The sequence below is a fragment of the Petaurus breviceps genome, unplaced genomic scaffold (assembly GCF_028583685.1).
Source record: "Petaurus breviceps papuanus isolate PSGF00001 unplaced genomic scaffold, PetGlider_PUasm1.0 129, whole genome shotgun sequence".
NCBI lineage: Eukaryota > Metazoa > Chordata > Mammalia > Diprotodontia > Petauridae > Petaurus > Petaurus breviceps.
Window position 1 is genome coordinate 6,109,653 of NW_027185665.1, and position 7,021 is coordinate 6,116,673.

Here is a 7,021-nt window from a genome sequence, read left to right on the forward strand (position 1 = left end):
TAAGTTTTTACACTTGTTCAGGGGTTTCAATCATGTTCAACTTTCCATGACCCCATCTGGGGTTTTCTTGGCAAAGATACTGGAGCAGTTTGCCATTTTCTTCTCCAGCTCATTTACAGATGAGAAAACCGAGGCCAACAGGGTTAAATGACTTGTCCAGGGTCACCCAGCTAGGAAGTGTTAGAGGCCAGATTTGAAGCAGGCCAGACACTATCCACTGTGCCACCTAGCAACCTTAACTTATCTTTGTTGTGTCCAAATTTATTAATATGACTAAAAAAACTTGATTGAGAATTCTCAAAAAGTAGGCTACTTTTGTGTGTCACAAGCAAAGAAGCATTAAGTATCTATAGTCAAAATCCATCTGTCACCAGACTTCAGGGAATAGCTTTTTTGTTCAATGAACAATTCTTGGAATTATAGCTCTATATTAGGAATTTACAACAATGAGACATTCATGTGGGGCTTGGATGGCTAAGTTTTTTGCCGTTAGCACGGAGTTTCTTTGGACCCATGATAAGAAACTTTATTAATATTCTTCAAGTCTGTCATATAATACTCTTCCAAGTTTAAAATGCTAGTTCTCTGTTGCCATGACTTTTCATGTCTCATTGGCCCTCATCATTTTAAGGCATTGGCCAGATGGTCGTTCCTGAAGAATAGATCTTGATGGTTTGACACCGCCTGGTTCTGAGGAGATAGAGGAATCTGGGGTGGACCTTGAGACTTAAGATATGAAGAGTTTGAAGAGGGTTCCAGGCAAGGAGTTAAAGAACAAAATCTGATGATTATGAGAACTGGGTCATTTAACCTGGAGAGAATTTGAATGTGTAAGCACCACCTGTAATTTGTGTACTGGAGAGGAACCTGGACTAAATGATCATATGGCAGCAGGAAGTCTTGGACAGACTAATAGTTAAATCCTGCTCACACCTCCTATAGATCCAGGTCAAATCACTGAATAGGCCTGAGCCTCTGGGTTTTCCTCATCTATGAAATGGGGATAATAATACTTGTCTTATCTTACTGGGTATAGTATAAGCGGCATTGAACAGCTATATTCCAAATTTGTGGACAAGTCAAAAGGACTGAAGTGTGGTGGGAAATACTGCTATTATAATTTAGGAAGAACTTTCAAACTTAGAAACACCTTCACTAAGAATGTTGTGGATAATTTGAGTGAAATGACTGACAGGCAAATAATTATAGACTGCAGCTCTGATCCTGACTAGCTGTCATGTAAACTGGGAAATGGGTAATTGGGCAAGAGTGTGAGTTCATGCAACCTCTGTTCACTATTGGAAGAAGGTAAAAGTACACAATCTTTTGACGTGGATTCTGCAGCATCAATGTGGTAAACAAAGGATAGTTAGCATGTTGGAGCTATGGATTAGATGATAATTATGGCATGCAAATTGCTTCTGCTTTACAAAGCTACAATTTCTTTTGCAATGTATTTGCCCCCTTTTTCTGATTAAGGAGATGCAGCCAAGTAATCTAAATTTAGTTTGTGCAGCAGCTCAGAGGTGCCAATCATGACAAATAATGATTTAGGTTTTCCCCCCTCTCCCAAAGCACTGAACTGAAACCAACAAATTCATTTTATTTAGGTCTTCGAGCTAAACTCACACACTGGGTCCTATCGGTGACAGGCGGGTGCTTTATCCACTAATTAAGTCACCCAGCCTCAGATAAATCCTCTGCTCTGCTGGGCTGCTTATCTGGGGCCACCCAGAGGCTTCTTTCATTCATATACATTTCTGTGTGGAAAGTGAATGTTTCTGCATAAGTATTTGGCAAATGTGGAAAATAAAAGTAAAACAATTATCTACTCTATGCAAGAAGATCCTCACAATGTTTTCTGAGCAGTAGAAGGATGGGTCTTAGTGAGGGACTGGTTGTTTTTTTTTAATTTACCCTATAACTCAGTGTGCCTTCCAGTTTATTTTCCTTGGAATTAACTGATTGGGAGATATGCAGCAGTGTGGTATAGTGTTGGAATCAGAGGACCTGGGTTCATATTCTGCCTGCTTACTGACTGACATTTGGATAAGCCATTTAACTCTAGGGGCTTCAGTTTGCTATTGTTAAGTCCTATCTGCCTCATTGGGGATTTCCTTGGCAATGATACTGGAGTGGTTTGCCATTTCCTTCCCTAGCACATTTTACAGATGAGGAAACTGAGGCAAACAGGGTGAAGTGACTTGCCCAGGGTCACACAACTAGTAAGTATCTGAGGCCACATTTGAACTCAGATGAGTCTTGCTGACTCCAGGCCCTGAATTCTATCTCCTCTGGATGTCTGGGCTTTAGTTTCTTAGCTGTAAAATGAAAGTAATCACCCTCATTCATCTCTAAGATCCATTCTAGGTTTAAATCTATGAATCTATTCATTTCAGAAAATTTTTTTTAGCTTTTCATCATTCTGCTAATCTTAATGTCATCATTATTCAATAGTTATAGAGTATAAAGCACTGTTAGTTTTCTAAAGACACCGATTTTAGTCTTAGAAATGGAAAGTTATATATTACAAAGTTGATCCAGCACTTAGCACAGTAGGCACTTAATAATTACATTTATCTTATTTAACCGACCAGCCCTTATGGTGGTGTATCCTCGTGTATTTATCTGTGCCCCTAAGATGAGACATAGGTCAGAAAAGACATGCATGTAGGCATATTTTGAAAAATAATTGTGATAATAGGGTGCATTCAGATTTTTCACAAGTCAAATGTAAAGGAGTACAGTGGATAGGGTGCCAGGCCTGGAGTCAGGAGGATCTGAGTTCAAATCTGGCCTCAGACACTTCCTAGCTGTGTGACCCTGGACAAGTCACTTAACCCTCCTTGCCTCAGTTTCCTCATCTGTAAAATGAGCTAGAGAATTACAGGGCAAATGACTCCAGTATCTTTGCTAAGAAAGCCCCAAATGGAGTCACAAAGAATTGGACACAATTGAACAACATCAATTGATGATCTAATTAAAGTATGGGGGAAATTGCAAAGCATTCATGACACCATGTGATCTTTATAACTTAAGTATTGTACGTATTATTACCACTTCACAGATGAGGAACCACACTTGGTTTTAAGTGATTTGCTTGTGGTTGGGATTGACCCCCAGGCTGGTCTCTCCTGGCTCCAAATCAAAGTTCTTTTCACTACCTTTTAGTTAACATCAAACAAGTTCTATAATTATAGAGATATTTGTTCTAGGTGAAGAGTAATGGATTCGTTTTCAGATGTCACATATCAGTACTGATGTAGCACGTTTTGTACATTTTGATCACTGGAAACATGACTCTATCTTGAGCCCAGGTTCTAACAATGTGCCTGCTACGTGAAAAGCTTCAGTGTCCCATGGCTCCTCGTATAACATACAAGATCTCTTTTAGAACCAGAGTCTGACTCTCACCCATCTATTCTGATGTTCCAGCCAAACCAGCCTATTTGCTGCCCCACCCCCATCTCCAGACCTTTGGATGCCGGGGAGACAGGAAGGGACAGAATGTTCTCCTTTACCTACACATTCTAGAGGAAGCCACCTTTTCTGAGCTACTTGGAAGCACTTTCCCGTCCCATTGCATTTTCTTTGGATTTCTGTACCACTTGTCCTCCAGCAGAATGGCTTCCAGGGCAGGAAGCATTTGGGTTTTTTGTGTTTTTGTGCTCCCCCCACCCCCCCAGCAGGTAGCAGGCACTCAAATCCCTGCTGAATAAAATAATGGACAACTGGACTTAAAATTAATAAAAATAAAGGCATATCAACAAAAGTCCACAAAAAGAGTGATATGATTTATAAATATGTGCTAAATGAATATGTTTAACATCGAGATGGTTTTGATATTCATTAAAAGAATATGAAACTGATTTATTAAAGAAAAGATCAATACAAGTAATTTTTCCTCTAAAAAAAAGTACATTTCTTTCCCCTAAAAGTATATAACATTTGCAAACCTTTGTCCCATCATGAGCCTAATTAAAAAAAAAATGCAAAGAAAGATGAGTTACTCATTGAATACCTATGAAATTATGCCCAATTTTTGCCTACTCACTAATCATTATGGAGTTTGTGTGGTAGATAGACAATAGATAAGCATTATCTTTATTTGACAGAAAGTAGAATGTGGCCAAAGATAGAGAACTTGACTTATCCAGGGTATTCCAGATGTGGCTAAATGAAGAGAGAATTCAGACTCCTAATTTCCTCTTGCTTTGTAATTCTCTGGTCTTAGACAAATACTACTTCTGGTGCTGAATTTAAAAATAGGTAAAAGATAAAGGGTTTTTGAGGGAGGAAAGCATGTCCCTCATCCTAGAAAAACTCTTTGAAAGGACAATAAAGAATGAGTAGAATATTAGCTAACAAATATAGACTTGGTAATGAAATGTAGGAAAATATTTAAAAATAATTTTTAATTATTTAAAATTAAATTATTTTAAAATTATATATAAAATATATATTTATATATAATATATAATAAATTATATATAATATAATAAAAAATGAAAATTATTTTAAATATTTAAAAATAATTTTAATTAAAAATATTAAAAATAATTTAAAAATAACTATTCTCCATTTTTCAGAGCAACAATCCTATAGAATTCCCATTTGATTTTACCTTTAGATAATGATGAAGACTGGCCCTTTTAATTGGGGCTTCCACTGCAACAGAAATAATCATTTTTAGGAAACTGAATAATTTGATCAGCACCTCTACTACCCAGGTACAGATCCAAAAAAAAATTTTTTTTAAATTTCCTGGGATGTTGTGCCATCCTGGTAATAAGCCTACCTCCTCTGAGCTCAGATAATTGAAGTTGCCAATTTACAAGGCACTATGCTTAGTATTTACAAAGACAATGACAAATACTGTTCCTGACCTCAAGATTACATACAATTTGAGAGATTGTATCTTTTTTTTAATACATAATAGATGAGGACACTGGGCAACAAACAAGCTTTTATTAAGATATTTTTAATATTAAATTTATTATAATTAATTTATTATTTATTTATTATTTGCCAAGCACTAAGGATACAAAGTGAAACATCCCCTCCCCTCAAGGAGCTTACATTCCAATCGCCTCTTTACCCAGCTGTTTTCTGCCCCGATGCCTGTTTCTGAAATGCCGCCCTCCCTCCCGACAAGTCCTCCGGAGACCAAGTCTGGAAGGAGACCATGTCCACTGAGTCTCCTGACCCTCTACCACCCGCTCTGAGATCTGTAACCCAAAGCACACTATTATGGCCTCTGAAAACGCCTGTTGGCTGCCTCAATACTCTGCACAGGCTTTGCTATTTTCCAGACCAAAGGTCCCTTCTCTGGCCACTGCTCCCCTGCATACCTTGTCTCCCCCATTAAATGGAGATCCATGACAGCTTCTGTGTTTTTAATCCCCAGGGCTTAGCACAATTTTTGACATATGGTAAACATTTAATAAATGTTTGAATTCAAAACATACATTTATAGGTAGGTTGTTTAAAATGGACCCAAGGTGATTTCGGAGAGGAGGGCGGTCGTACCGGTCTACCTCCTGAAGGTAACTAGTGATCTGATGGTGAGAGGGGCTGGTCAGGAGTGCATTTCACCCTCAGGGCAGGAAAGTGACTGGGCTGGAAAATGGAATGCCATGCTAGCAGTGAGTACAAGAGCGACAAGCAGTTATGAAGTACTGTGCGGGCACTGGGGAGCAAAGAACAGCACAAATGTTCCCTGCCCTCAAGGCCTTCACAATCTAACGAGGGGAGACAACATTCAAGCAAAACAGTGACATACCAGCTATGTACCCATAAGTGCGCATACATGTTCTATGTACCCATATGTGCACATACATGTTCTATGTACCCATAAGTGCACACACATGTTCTATGTACCCATATGTGCACATACATATTCTATGTACCAATGAGTGCACACACATGTTCTATGTACCCACGCGTGCACATACATGTTCTATGTACCCATAAGTGGACACACATGTTCTATGTACCCATACGTGCACACACATATTCTATGTACCCATATGTGCACATACATATTCTATGTACCAATGAGTGCACACACATGTTCTATGTACACACATGTGCACATACATGTTCTATGTACCCATAAGTGGACACACATGTTCTGTGTACCCATATGTGCACATACATATTATATGTACCCCTAAGTGCACATACATGTTCTATATACCCATAAGTGCTCATACATATTCTATGTACCCATAAGTGCACACAATGTTCTATGTACACATAGGTGCACACACATGTTCTATGTACCCATCGGTGCACATACATGTTCTATGTACCCGTAAGTGCACACACATTCTGTGTACGCATGTGTACACACATACGTTCTATGTACTCGTGCGTGCACACACATGTTCTATGTATCCATTGGTGCAATACATGTTCCATGTACTCATACGTGCATGTGTATGCATAGCCACCCCACAGATGCGCGGGCAGCTGCGTGGCGCGGTGGGGAGCCGGGACCCGAGCTGGTATCTGGACCCAGACTCTTAGCTGTGTGGCCTGCTTTCCCCATCTATAAAGTGGAGATAATAGCATCTGCCCCCCGGGAATGGCTGGGTGACCCTGGGCGAGTCTCTCACCCTCAGTCAGCCTCAGGGTCTTCACGTGTAGAATAACTGTACAGCAGCGTATGTGAACATTATCATTACAGGCTCTGAAGCCCAGACCAGGCCGTAACTGAAAGGTGTGTGCAACAGCAAAGATGTCTAGATGGTCACAGGGATCAGCACCTTGACACCCTGGGGGAAACCGAGCAAGCGAAGGCCGGGCTCACATGCACTCCTACGAGCCTGGCTGAATCACTCAGCCTCAGCCTCAGTCTCCTGCAAGATGGAGTGAGAGCGTGGGGCCGATGCCCTCTGGGGCCTGGCGCCGGGTGCGCGGTGCGGGGGCGGGGCAGTGAGACACGCGGGATCCCCCGTCCGCGTGGGGCCGGGTGCGCGGTGCGGGGGCGGGGGCGTGAGACACGCGGGATCCCCCG